We start from the raw sequence: 13947 nt of genomic DNA, 5'->3' as shown, positions 1-13947 counted from the left end.
TCGAGTGCCTTAGCCCCGCATGCCGTCCCGCCTCATCCCATCACTGCCCACTCTATCGCCCACGCCTCTACGCGCACTGTAGCACTGACCACACCATTGCACGTGCCTAACCGCACCACGAACTACCAGGGCGAGTCTGGTAACCCCGCCTCCTATATATAATCTCAACTCAAGCAGGCCTCACTCTCTCGTTTCCTCTCACTTCCCTTCCACGACCAAGAACAAAAATAGAGCAAGCAGAGCAAGCTCTTCCTCTTACTAGCCACAAGCTCTGCTCCACCGTTCCTACTCACCACTGCCTCCACCCTGCCAACACTCTTAGCTAGCCTCTCTACCTCACTTGCCGCCGCCAGAAATCCTGGAGCCGGAAAGTGAAGTTTCATTACCATCCGCGCTATCACCCGCCACCACCCACTTCACCGTCGACGCCCACCTTTCCAACCTCCTCTTCTACGACCTGAAGGCAGAACCGATCGTGGTGAGCCTCTAGCCATTGTGTGTCGCGTTTTCTTGGGTTTCAGGTAGTTTCCACGCCCAAAGCCAAGCTCGCCACCGGAGAGCCACCGCTGTCCATGGCGATAGGCTTAAGGCTTGTTTTTCCGGGGCAGTAAGAAGTCAGGGAGTAGTGCCTGAGTGAAGATTTGTGTTAAAGAGGTAGGCCGGGCAGTTGAGAGCCCCATCACGACGGTGCCAGTGTGCCAGCTTCACCGGCCGCTGTGTTCTGAGTAGTTTTGGAACCACAAGTAGTCGGAGGAGTGTGTTCTGAGTAGTTCTGTAGCCACTAGTAGTCGGTGTGTTGTGTGCCGAGTTGTTCTGAAGGCCGTGAGTAGTCAGGAGGTACGACGAGAAGCAGAGTAGGTGGCTAGGGTAGTCATCCGAGTAGTCGAAGGTCCCTCCACCGAGTGGTGCAGGGGTAATAAGTAGTCGGTTGGGTAGCGTTGTGTCTTGGTGTTTTTTCGTTGGGGTTTTAATCTAGTGTTTTGAGTTGCTGCGCTTTTTGAAACGCCATGTTATCTTGTTTTTCATCAACTTATACATATGCATTGTCATGTAGATAACCTGCTAGTGGACGGTCTCTATGAGTTGGTTGTCGTGTCCGAGAGTAAGCAGCCCGAAGCCTCTCCAATGGAAGCGCCGCAAGATCTGAACCCAAGTACGGAAGAGCCCAAGGCTAATTCCGAAGGCAAGCCCTGGAGCATAACCCCTACTTTCAAAACTACCATGTTTACTTAAGTACTATCCTCACTGCATTAGGTTTCTAGGAGGTGAATGAAACTTTAGTTGCATGATCCCTAAGACTTCTAGGCTCGAACACTAGTATGTGCAGGATGATAGAGGCACCATGCTTAAATAGGAATGATAGAAGTCGAGTGATCGCCTATCACTCGCGAGACATAGGATCGCTCGGTTTTTGGTAAACTACTCGAAAATGAATCAGAGAAAAGAAAATGTTGGAAACCAGGCAGAGAAGGAAAGAAAGTGAAGTCCATGATGTTGGTTATACTTTGCCCGTGTCGATTAAGGCCCGTTCATTGTGGCTGTGCTGATCAAGTTTGAACAATGCTATGCACCTGCCGAGATCAAGTTTGAACTATGCTATGCACCTGCCGAGAGTAAGAGGTAGTTGAAACTGGTAAAACCTAGTACCTTATTGTGCGATGGTAGTTTGAGTTCATTTTGTTCCCTATTCATGTACTAGTTAGTAACTCATGGCAGGCCCGAGGAGGTACCAGTGGGGATTAGTACTCGAGGGGCGTAGGGGTTCGCAAATTCCCTCGCTCTTCAAGGAACCATTTGTCATATGCTACTCGACGGGGCAAGTCATATGCTGGGTGTATAGGTCCACCTTGCAAGGTTATAAATCGAATCAATTCGCTGCCGCTCTCGGTTAAGAGAACCTTGATCTCTTCGTCACATCGTAGTAAGGAGTGGAATGGAAGGAATGGTGAAATGGACCGAATGTTGTTATCTATTTACTTACTCTTCTTGGAAAAGTTTTGCAAATGTTGCTCACCTAGAATGGTTAAGTTCAGCTATAAATTTGAGGCTAAAACTTAAAAGTAAGGATCTACTCTTAGTTACTTTTTGGCAAAACAAATCCCTCAGCTAAAAGCCTTGCATGCTAGGAGTTAGCTCAGTATATACCCTAGTTGGGTAAGTTTCGCTGAGAATTAGTATACTCAGCCTTATTTTGTTGTTGCTTTTCAAGGCTTAGTGCCGACTTGTTTGAGCTGGTTGATGGTCAGCCGTGGGACGGCCGACCTCTACCTAAGGGGTGGTCGGTTGAGTGGTCCCCTAACTCGGCGTGAGAAGTACTCAGGTGTACGAGTACTCGGTTGGATGACATGAGATCGGGCTACTCGTGTCATCATGTATCATTTTAGTTTGTATCGTGTAGACTTCCGCTGTATTTGATTTCAGAACTCTGATTTGTAATCCACTGCGAATTTCAGATTCATGCCAAAACCCTGTGTGTACTCCATCAGTACTCGGTGCATGAGTACTCTATGTTTGTAAAATGAGATGTTCTGTTGTATCATCTTACTTGTGCATATGGTTTCGATCGAAATAATCAGTGGTTGAATCGAGCTTGACCCGATGGACTATCAGATTACACCATTTTAAGTCCTCGTTGACCGGATTAGTTGACAAAAGTATGCCGGTTTAATTTGGACGTTCCGCCACACTATGTCAGCACCTGATCTGCATCCAGATTCTCTCGCCCCGGGCTACCTCGATGAGGACAATTAATCAGGATCCAGGACCTCATCGCCTGCTGTGATGATGTACGGATAAAATTATAGCATGAGTTGGATAGGCATGACAAATTATTAAACCCAGTATCAGCTCACAAGTTTTATGTGCGTGCATGCCATGATTTTAACTGAAATTTGATAATACCACCATCCCTGATTCCCTGTCAGAGACCTGTCAGCTTCTTTGCAGTGATTTTGTTTTTATGAGTGATGATTTGTTTTTTTTTTCGAGTGATAAACAGACGGAGAGGATTCCATCCTATCTGAGACCAGGCAGTAGTCCGAGTATTTAAAGATCATTGCAGTACTTAAACTATGCAAATTAATTCATGTGGCTGCTTAGGAAAATCTGCCGTTGCATGCTTGCAATACCATCTCTGAATGGTCGTAATTTATTTTTAATAAAGGATAGAAATCCGGCCTCTATATCCGCAGGCGGATATATATAGCCAAAAAGAATGGTCGTAACTTATTAGCAATCTTTATGCATGTTTATTGAGATTATTATTCGAAACATGATACTATCTCACCACTCTGCCATGCTGTCTTGGTTTCAGGGCCGTGCATGCATGTTTCGAAAAATTATGAAAGAAAACAGTGGTGGTTTTGGCAGCACATTTGCACTAGAGCCTTGAATCATGAGCTCGATCAATTGCAATTGGTGTATTGTTACCACTCCATGTTGTGCTGCGTACCGATGCAAGTAAGCAGCTGGTGTATAGATCGAAGCACGTAGCAAAGATTATTAGCTCGTGAATGTTTGGCACTCCTCCGTTTTTATGTGAGCAGTGGCGTGGTCTTGCTGTATAATTAACACAAGGAAATAGACTGGGGGCGTATGATATGAACTGATCGATTGATGTAGTTGCGCTCGCTTCTAGATGCACGGTGGATGTTGGGTGAATGGCCCAGCCCATGTGGGAAATAAGCCTTATGTGAAACTTTAAGAATATATTTGTAAATGATGTACCCACCGGGAGTTTGGTAGAAAATCGGCATCCCCTACCTTCTCTATACAAAGGACACTAGGGGCCATGGGACTCACTTAGGGCAAGTACGTTGGTGTCGTCTAATAGGCGGTCTCATGTATTGACATGTAATCTTGAGACGACTCAACAGACAACCCGTACAATGAGTTGTATTATAAGTTGTCTGGTAGAGCTATATAATTCCTTAATTTGTGCATATGAAAAAAAATATTATGAGTTGATGCCAACAATAACTCGTACAATGGTTGTTGAGTTGTCTCGTAATCCTACCATTTAGCTCATGAGACGGTTGTTTCGCGAAACAATGGCCTCTTTCTCTCTCCTTCATATCATCAAAAATTTTACGTGGCACTGTATGAGACAACCTATGAGACCGCTGACGTGTAGCAATATACTTACCATTAAGCTGTTCCCACTTGCTCCCATATTTTTGCACCTCCATCCCTCTCATTTCTACCCTTCGATCCTTTTCTTTCTCTTCCCTGTTTGAGGAGTAACATCCTCAATAATTGGCGCCCGTAGCATGTTTGGCTGGAGAAAAAATGACTAAGGAGAGAGAGAGTTTGGAGGTCCGAAGGGAAACAGTCCGGAGTCCGAGTCGAGCTTCACCCTCATCACCAACGCGCCACAACCGAGGCTCTCTTCGGTGCAGAACCTCGTCTTGCACGGGTCGATCCAGGCGACAACTGACGTCGCCGTCAACGTGTCTCGCACGGAAAGAGGCACAAAACCCGAAGATAAGTTTTCATCAACGAAACAACTTCGTTTTTTGGTGACGTAAGTAAATAATCTAAACTTTTATTAACCGACGGAGGGGAACAAGACGTACTGACTTCGCCCTGCGTACTGCTCCAACACTGGACCGGTGTCGTCCTGATCAAGACCTTGTTTAATTACCCTAAAATTCCAACTTTAGCACTATGAAAAAAAGATTCTCCATCACATCAAACTTACGGTACATGTATGGAGTACTGAATGTAGATGAAATCAAAAACTAATTGCACAGTTTGATTGTACTTTGCGAGACGAATCTTTTGAGCCTAATTAGTCAATATTTGGACAATAATTCACAAATACAAACGAAACGCTACAGTATGCTATAGTGCTGGCACAGTGATTTTGGTTGTCCAAAATCGGGCAACTAAACAGGGCCCAAACGAAGCCCAACTTGCTTCATCAGTGTGGCCGATGGCCCTTCGTCGTTCGACGGGCCGATGTCCCCTCGGAAATCCTATCCATCTTCCGAAAGATGGGAAGAGATCGAACCTTCCAATATTCTATCTCCTTCTTGCTCCCACCCTCCCCCTGCCCGCGCCAACATCCCCGTGCAGGGCCCGTGCTGCCGCCGACCCCGTGCTGCCATGCCGCTGCACCCCCACCTCCGCCGTTGTCGCGTGCCGGTGGGAGCCGGCCGGCGCGCCGCCATCCTCACCAACCTCACCGTCCCCCGCGCGTGCCCGTGCGCTGCCGCCGAAGCCAAAGAAAAAGTCTGGAAAAAATGTTGGTGCAATTTTTTTCTGAAAAATGTTGGATTCATCTTTTTAAAAGAAATGTATGGCTCAACTTTTTTGGAAAATGTCAGTTCAACTTTTTACGAAGAAATATCGGTTCAACTTTTTTTGTTGGTCCAACTTTTTTAATAATATTGATCTACCTTTTTTAAAAAAAATTGATAATATTTTTGTTGTTAAATAATCCTTGATGAACTGTGATATAGTGTGCTGTAATGAGCCGAGGTGAACTGGAAGTTTCAACCCCTCTCGATAGATAGGAGCCCCATATCCCCTTCACGTGCTGGTCGGGTCGCACCAGGCCGAACGCCACTTCGGAATTCAAGCTGCTTTCGGAGCAAGGCCCACCCTCGTCACCAATCGCCGTGGCAGGATGTGATAAACCGAATTCAACAGCCGACGAGCTGAAGAGGTACACCAAAATGGGCAAATGGCCGGCGTTCAGCTCCGCAAGCTGCTTACTTGGGCCAAGACGAAGCCCAACCCGCTCAACCAACAACATCGAACACCAGTGAGGGAGTGGTCCACTCATTGATTCGGAGGCCGAGGCATTCATGGGCCGAAGGCCCCTTCGGTCATTCATGGACCAGAGGCCAATTCGGATTGCTCCATCAGGCTTCCACTCAGTCAGAGCGCATTCTCTACCATGTATTTCTAAGTTTGCAAAAATTTGCGTCATGTTGCATGAGGCTCCGAGGTAAAACCTCCATCACCAACTTGGATATTTAAATCTTAGCGATAAGTCACCCCCTACATTTGTTTATTCGGCATACACTTCTTGCACGCACAGAACAAGTAGGCTTCGTAGATGCACAATTCAATTGTCGTTTTTTTGCAATTTACTTTGCCAAAAATAAAAGCAGCCATGCTAGGTTTGAGCTGCCTCGTCTAGTTTGCTTTTCATGTTTGCAGACTTTCTTGAGACAAGAATTACCTTCGTCAACTAAAAAATACCTTCATCGGTTAAGCGAAAATTCCGATGTTGGTTTTCACCCCTTCAGAATCATCTTGGTGGGATTTCACGAGATGGATTTTTCACCCTTCGAAATAATCTTGATGTAATTTCACGAGATAAATTTTTACATCCTTTGGAATCATTTTCAGTCCCTCGTCGGCAAAATTTCAAGATCCTTCGGAATTCATTCCGAAAGATGGCTTTCACACTTCGGAATTCATTCCGAGATCGCAAGAGAAGGTGTCTCACCCCCTCGGAGGAGTGGACAAAGGAGATGGCACGGTCGACCCTTCATTTTTTTGTTGCAGAAACCAGGTATTTCTTCCAAGTTGACAAAAATATTTGAATCCTGCTGAGTGATGCTCCGAGGTAAAGCTTCGTCAGTGACCTAAATACTAAAATCTTACTGGTAAATTGCAAGCAATCAGAAGGCTGATCCGGTTCAAACTGCACTTGGTACTCGTTAGTGCGCATGCCATACATCACCTTGCACCCCTCTTGTTTTTTGCAATTTATTTTGGCACCGAGGGGGTAGCCTCTGGCCAGCACGTGACGCCTGTTCGCTTGAGATTTCCAAGCGGGCTGCAGCTGTTGCTGAGCCGTTCGGCTGCGGCCCAAACAACAACAGCCCAGCAGTCCAGCCAAACAGCTGCGCTTATCTCTGGTTCAACTCCCATCTCCCGTCGCCTCCCACCGAAGGCCGAACCGTCGCCCCGCACTCTGCAGGCCCCGCTGCCCACTCCGCCTCGGCCAGGCCCCTCCCTCGCTGCCGGCCAGCCCCGCCCCTGCCGCCCTCCGCCCCTCCGCTCGCCGGCTAGCCCTCCACCCCCAGTTGCGCAGAGATCCATCTTCTCTTCTTTAAACTGTGGCAGCGTCTTTATTAATTCGTGGGAAAACATAAACTATCAACACACGCGTATTTACGTCTTTTTCACGTGGCTTAGGCGCACCCTACCGGCTCCTAGGCTGATGAGCTCTCCTACCCGTCAGGCGCCAGGACTGCCCCGTCGTCTCCACTCTCCCCCTTGGTCGTTCTTCCGCCTCCCGTCTCCCATCTCCCGTCGCCTCCCACCGAAGTCTAATCCGCCACCCCACACTCCGCCCGGCCCTGCCGCCCACTCCACCTCCGGCCGGCCCCTCCCCCGCTGTCGCCGCCCTACCCAGCTCCGCCCCTCCGCTCCGTCCCACCTCACCAGCGACAGGATCTCGCCAGAGCCGGCATCGACGCACTGCCACATCTCCGCCCGCCAACGTGAGTATCCCTCCAATCTCCAATCCTCTCCATTCTTGATCTGCACGTTTGTATGCTACTAGATTTCGTGCATCTGAACACATAAGCTGAGGTAAGATCTCATGTGCGGTGAGAGGTGGTGGTGTGGTGGCGCAAGGTGATGGCGTGGCACAACTTCGACGGCCACCAACGCGACGGCGGCCACCGCCTTCTCACCAGTAAGGCGCCGCCTTTTCCTCTTCTCTCCCTCTCGCCCTAGGTTTCTTACTTCCCGTGTCCTCCGCTCGATCTGGTGCTTGATCTAGGTAGGGGACTGCGGTATTGTGCTGGATCTGCTGGCGATTTGGTTTGCTGGATATGCTCGTGATTAGGTTTCTTGGTTTGTGGTGAGGGAAAAGCGATAGGGTTCTTTAGCAGCCCATTCCTGATTCCATGGTTCGTGAGTGTTCCTGGTTCCATGGTTTATTCAGGAGAGTTTGGGAAGACATCATGAAATAAGTGATATATATTTGATTAGGAGGTTCTGCGAACCTGGTTTAGTTTACTTGCGTCTTAATTAAATATTGGCATACTGAAAAGCTATATGTCTATGTATGAAGGGGAATCTAAATAATGAAAAGCTATATGCCATTTAGATCAACTGAAACTGGTTCAATTAGAATAGTGAGCAAGGCACTCTTTAGTTCTATAGTTTTCTAGTTTTGTTCATGCTTTTTCTTGTTACTTGTAGATCCCACCAGCCTAATTTGTATCCAAGATTTTTCTCATATTTGCACTGAAAAGTTTGATATCTTTAGATTTTCAGGATTTCATGGCTGTCCAAGCTTTAGATTGTATTCTCCCTTGCAGTCAAGCAGTTCAAGCTTTAGATTTTCAATTTTTTTTACCACAGCTACTTACTGACGTACTAGTATTATTCATGGCTGTGAAGTTCCATCTTTTTTTACTTGATCTAAAAGGATTAGCTTGAATAGTCAATTGAACTGCAGGCTTGTTGTCCCATCTTGAATTGTCCTACTCTCCTGCTGTTGGATAGGTATACAAAACACAATAAGAATTATCTTGATAATGGAATAGCTCAGTATTCTTATCTGTTCTTATCATATCAATTAGTGGACAGATTTATTTCAGAGTAAATACTTTTTTATTTCCTTTGTATTCATGGCACTAGGTTCTCTGTGATATGAAATTTGTACTTTATCAACCATCATATACTTCATAGATCATATTAGCTGATCATGAGTGCTCTATCAACATTGTGTCAACTTATTGCCAACTTCTTGACAGCAACCCAACTTCTTGACAACAACCAACAACTTATTTTTCTCCCATGTTACTTGTAGATCTCTCCAGCACCAATTAGAGTTGGGGAAGGTGAACCTCCCCCGTCTTGGAATTCGGTACCAACTCCAATGTTTAAGTCTTTCATTTTTTCTATTTAAAATTGCCATGACAACCTGTTTAACCTTTCATTTTATCTATTTAGCTTCTGACTATAAATTTATATGTTTTAGTTCTGCAATGAATATCTCATTGAGAGATTGTATTAGAAAGAGGAGGGAGGAAGAAGATGGTGACATTATGATTTCTATTCCCTGCTTTATATATGATGGGTTCTGCTAGAGAAGGGGGACTAAAGAAGAAACATCATACATCAGAAGAAACAGGAGAGGTTAAGATTCGTCGACTCCTTGAGGGACATGTCAAGAACTGTCAAGTTACATTTAGGATGAACCCACATCTTCAAAGAGTTGGCGACTTATCTTAGAAGAAAAAGGCTCGTGTTGATACAAGAATTACGGTGGAGAAGTTGGGTTTCTTCATATACATGTTAAGTCGCAACGCCTCATATGAGGATCTCGCAGTAACCTTTGGGCACAGCAACGACACCTTCCATTGTCACATCAACCACTTCTTCAAGAAGATCATTCCCACACTTTCTCGCCGTTTCCTCCAGTCCCCCGATCCTAATCAAGTGCATCCAAAAATCCAAGATAATCCTAGATATTATCCATTCTTTAAGAACTGTCTTGGTGCCATTGATGGAACTCATATTCCTGTTTCCATATCCCCCGAGAAGCATTCTCCTTTTAGGAATAGAAAGGGCACACTAAGCATAAATGTTATGGTGGCATGCAATTTCGATCTCAACATCACTTTTATTTCTAGTGGATGGGAGGGATCAGCTACAGATTCCAGAGTGTTTAGATCCGCTATGAGCAAGGGCTTCAAGGTACCTCCAGGTAAATTCTATCTTATTGATACAGGGTATACAAATACTTCATCTTTCCTCACTCCATATCGAGGGGTTCGATACCATTTGAAAGAATTTGGAGCTAGACATCTAAGACCACAAAACTCAAAGGAGCTCTTCAACCTCCGCCACACACTACTAAGGAACCATGTGGAAAGGACTTTTGGGGTGCTTAAGAAGCGCTTCCCCATTCTCAAAGTTGCCACATTCCATACGTTGGAAAATCAAGTGAAAATACCTGTAACTGCAACCATCTTCCACAATCTAATCCGATTACTTCATGGAGACAAGGAATGGTTGAATCATCAGCCGGATAATATCGATCCAACACACTTTGTTTCTCTACCCAATGGCGACCAACTCAATGACTCAGGCACTGCACAAGGCAATATTTTGAGAGATATCATCGCCCAAGAAATGTGGGTTCAGTACCAGCAACATGTAAATTAGTCTTCATGAATAAGTTTTAATAAGTTAATTAGTTAATAAGCTATTTTTTATGGTTGTAATGAGTTAATAGGCTTGTATCATGAATAAGTTGATGAATACACTTTTTCTTTGAAAAGCGATGGTCAGAAAAGGCTCCCCAAAGCTCAATGTGATTGCAAGGGGGTCGCCAAAGTTGAGTAAGTTACTGCCTACAACAAGTGCTAGCAGGTTAAGGAGTGTCAGGTATTGTAGTGAGGTACAATGTTACTAAAGTAGAGAGTACAGTATTATGAACATGGGCTAACGCTAGAACAAACAATAATTGCAGTTTAATCCAAACTTCAAACTAAAGCTTATCAAAACCCTCTGCTTCTGCTTTTAATAAAGTTGAGGGCAAAAGGCTAGCCCTAATTATGGCAAACCTAAAACTGAGGACATCCAGAAGCAGACTAAACATGGCCCTGTTTGTTTCCGCTTCTCTGGACCTTCCTTATTTGGGTAGCAAGCTTATCTCATAAGCTACTGTCTGGAGAATCTGATGTCCGAATATAAGCTGGGTGAGTGTTAAAATGACCTGAACGCCCCTGAGGCTGAGCATAGCTCATGTTTTTTCTGAATACAAGGAGTCGATAATTCTAATATATTTTGTGTTTGCTAAATAGAAATTATATTACAATACTACCAAATGCATATAAATATAAAGATAATAAATTAACCAAAGGATAGATCGGTCTAGTCCGAAACATCGGATGCGTATAAGGGTAGGGAGGTTATATCTGACAAGGGCAGGCACAAGGACTGTCATGGAACATTACATTTCTGTAGATGATCAACAATGTATATGACGTACAAGTTCATGATATGTGTACTATCTCTGGTTATTAGGTTTGGTTGATTCATTCCAATGGGATGATCTGATGAGTTTGGCATGCCACAGCTACTTCATCTACATGTGCAATGCAAAAATAAATCACACAACATCTTCAGAATATGGCCATACATCACCAAATCACGAGCATACTAATTGAGAAATCAAATTGACATTTGTGATAAACCAAAATTCAAAACAAAATTAGGTTCCCGATTCTTGTTTGTGTACGTATTCTTTAGTATCCATACTCTGATTTAGCATAGTATCGTATTAAACAATAATCTCATCATAGTAGACCAGTGGAGGAGCGGTATCCTCAGCGGCTGCCAAAAGAACACAAGTTGAATGAATCACAATTAGAGGGCCACACCACCTGACCTTAAAGCGAGGAGAGATGTGAAAACAGTGGGGCGATCAGACGCGTCCTCCTACTACTCCTGTAGCGTTGGCGATGGACAGTCGCGGCCGCCTGTGGGGATGGATGGGAGCCGCCTTTCTTGATGCTTCAATGCATTGCCCCATCCTATCCTCATTGTCAAGTGGCTCTTTACACAAATCCTAGGAAGTTGGAAACTGCATGCATCCTGTGTAACAAGCACCATTCCATTAGGGACTACTACTCCTGTTTGAACTGACAAGGTGTATTTTGTTTCGTTAGGAAAAGCCTTTGGCCAACAATTATTCTATTAGTACATAATTTTGTATCTACATGTGTTACTTTACCGCACAATATCTGCTTCTATTTGAAATGCTTTACTTCTTTCACAATATCCTGTACTGCAAACTCAATTTGATTTTATATTGCCTTCTGATATCAGATTCAAGGAGAAGAGCTATGGTAGCAGCGGTGCAACTTCAGGATTGACATCTAGTTTGGCATTTACACCAGTTCAGGTGAGATCTTGTTTCTTGAGTTGTGTTGTGGGTCTGTTTGACTCATATGTTTTGGGGCAATGAAACGATTTTCATGTTCCATCTTCGCTACCTGCTGGATAGCTCCTATGTTCAGTTCCTTGTCTCTAACGGACCCATAGTTACAATGATTCTGTTAGAGCACCTTGTGCTGATGTTTACTGCTAGGCGCACACTAGGATCTTATGCATTTAACATCTTCCAGATTTGGGAGCTCACTTTTTTAAAAAAGAAACTTTGAAGATTAAGCACATAAAATCCCTGCCATCATTCCCCGTCAGATTTTAATCTTCCCTTGTACAGGGAATAGAGTTGTCAAATCCACAGGCCCAAGGGAACCCGCTTGGAGGTGGAACTCAAAGTACCTACTTTTCTGAGACTGGCACATTTTCGAAGATCAGAAGGACCCAGTAGAAGCTGAGTTCCCCCTTGCAACCATCGTATCTCATTTGCACTGCACTTGTTGAAATCCTTGGGATGCGTTGTTGAAAAATCCAAAAAGCCAGCATGTAATGTTCCCAGTCTTGTTTTCCAATTGAAGCAAATTCCAGAGATTTTGGGATAGCAATACACAGTTCTTACTGATGTTTCAGACACCTTTTCAATACACAGTTCTACCCATCGCAAGATGAGTTGGAGATATCCGATGTCGTACATTCCAAATTGTAGGTTGTTGTAGGTTATTTTGACTTTTCTAGCTTCATTGATGTTTGTATGCACTAAATATAGTGTATGTCTAGATCCATACAAGTATCTATGAAACTAAAAAAGCTAAAATGATCTACAATTTGAAACGTAAAGTCAAAAGCCAAAACGACCTATGATTTTGAAACGAAGGGAGTACATGTTGAAATGCATGATCTTTCATCTCACGATTTCTACTGTACACTCGATTGAGCTAACACTAGATAGAATCCGAAGTTGTCGTAGCTCAGTACGGTAAAGGAGAACAAACGACGTTTATCATATGAAATCATGAAATCCAACCATAACTCTCAAATATATAAACAATCAATATATCAAACGAGCCCTACAAAATTTCAACCACTTTTGATAGAAAGGCAAATGCTATAAGAGAGTGGCATTGCAGGTTCATAAGATACACCATGTTAGAAATGAAACACTTCGATCCACCATTTCAACACTCGTTAATGGTTGCTGCTATGTCATAACAGGTTCAAAATTTCACATATACAAAGTATTACAGGACACTGGCAAACTGCAGACAAGCACTGTACGACAGAACAACCAAAGAATGCGTAGCAAAACTGTGTAGAATTACTATTCACCCATTCTACAAAATCATTTAAGATTTTTACAGCCTACTTCACAATGATATTAAATTTATTTTTTAGGGGGGAGTGCCTGGCATGGTAGCTTGCTACTTGGGCTCTCAAGCGTCGCCCTAGCCATCTTATAGCCCACGCGGAGATAGGATCGCGCACGAAGTGAGATCGATCGGCGGTTAATCGCATCCGATGCCCGGCTAAAACGCAAGGCTGTTCGTTGGCCTCTCCGATCCAAGTATTTGCAGACGAAAAAACTGAACAAGTACAATCTCAACTCAAGGATCACATTTCAAGGATGCCCCAATCATTTTGCAGCTAAAACTCATATGTTCTGCTTGTGGTTGTGGATGAACCTTCCGCACTCATTTCCGGAGTTGCATTTGCTAATAGAAAGACTCGGGTGACTATGGCCAGTGGATGTTCAGTGCAGCTCCAACAAAAGCTTAGGCCTCCTTTGGAAGCATAGGGGCGAGCAGCCCCGAGCAGCACTTCCCCAGGATTGATTTTCCTCCCATCCGCTTCCCTCCCCAGGCAGGGAGAGAAAAAACCTCCCTCCAGCTTTGGTTGTTTGGGACTCCCGATCCCATACCCGCGTGCTCTGCTCCCTGTTCTGCTGCTGCTGCTGTGGCCGACTGTTTTGCTGTTGTTGCTGTTCTGCTGCTACTATTGCTGTGGCCGGCTGCTATTGTTGCTGTTCTGCTGCTGCTGTTGATATCATCATACAGACATACACACAGAAACATCACAGGA

At 44.5% G+C, this 13947-nt stretch overlaps 1 pseudogene; it reads left to right on the top strand.

The window, feature by feature from the left end:
- Positions 1 to 8963: 8963 nt before the first annotated feature.
- Positions 8964 to 10146, top strand: LOC140223617 (uncharacterized; annotated as a pseudogene).
- Positions 10147 to 13947: the final 3801 nt, after the last annotated feature.

The sequence above is a fragment of the Setaria viridis genome, chromosome 8, assembly GCF_005286985.2.
Source record: "Setaria viridis chromosome 8, Setaria_viridis_v4.0, whole genome shotgun sequence".
NCBI lineage: Eukaryota > Viridiplantae > Streptophyta > Magnoliopsida > Poales > Poaceae > Setaria > Setaria viridis.
The sequence above is the reverse complement of the archived record's forward strand: the minus strand, read 5'-3'. Positions and strand labels throughout refer to the sequence as shown.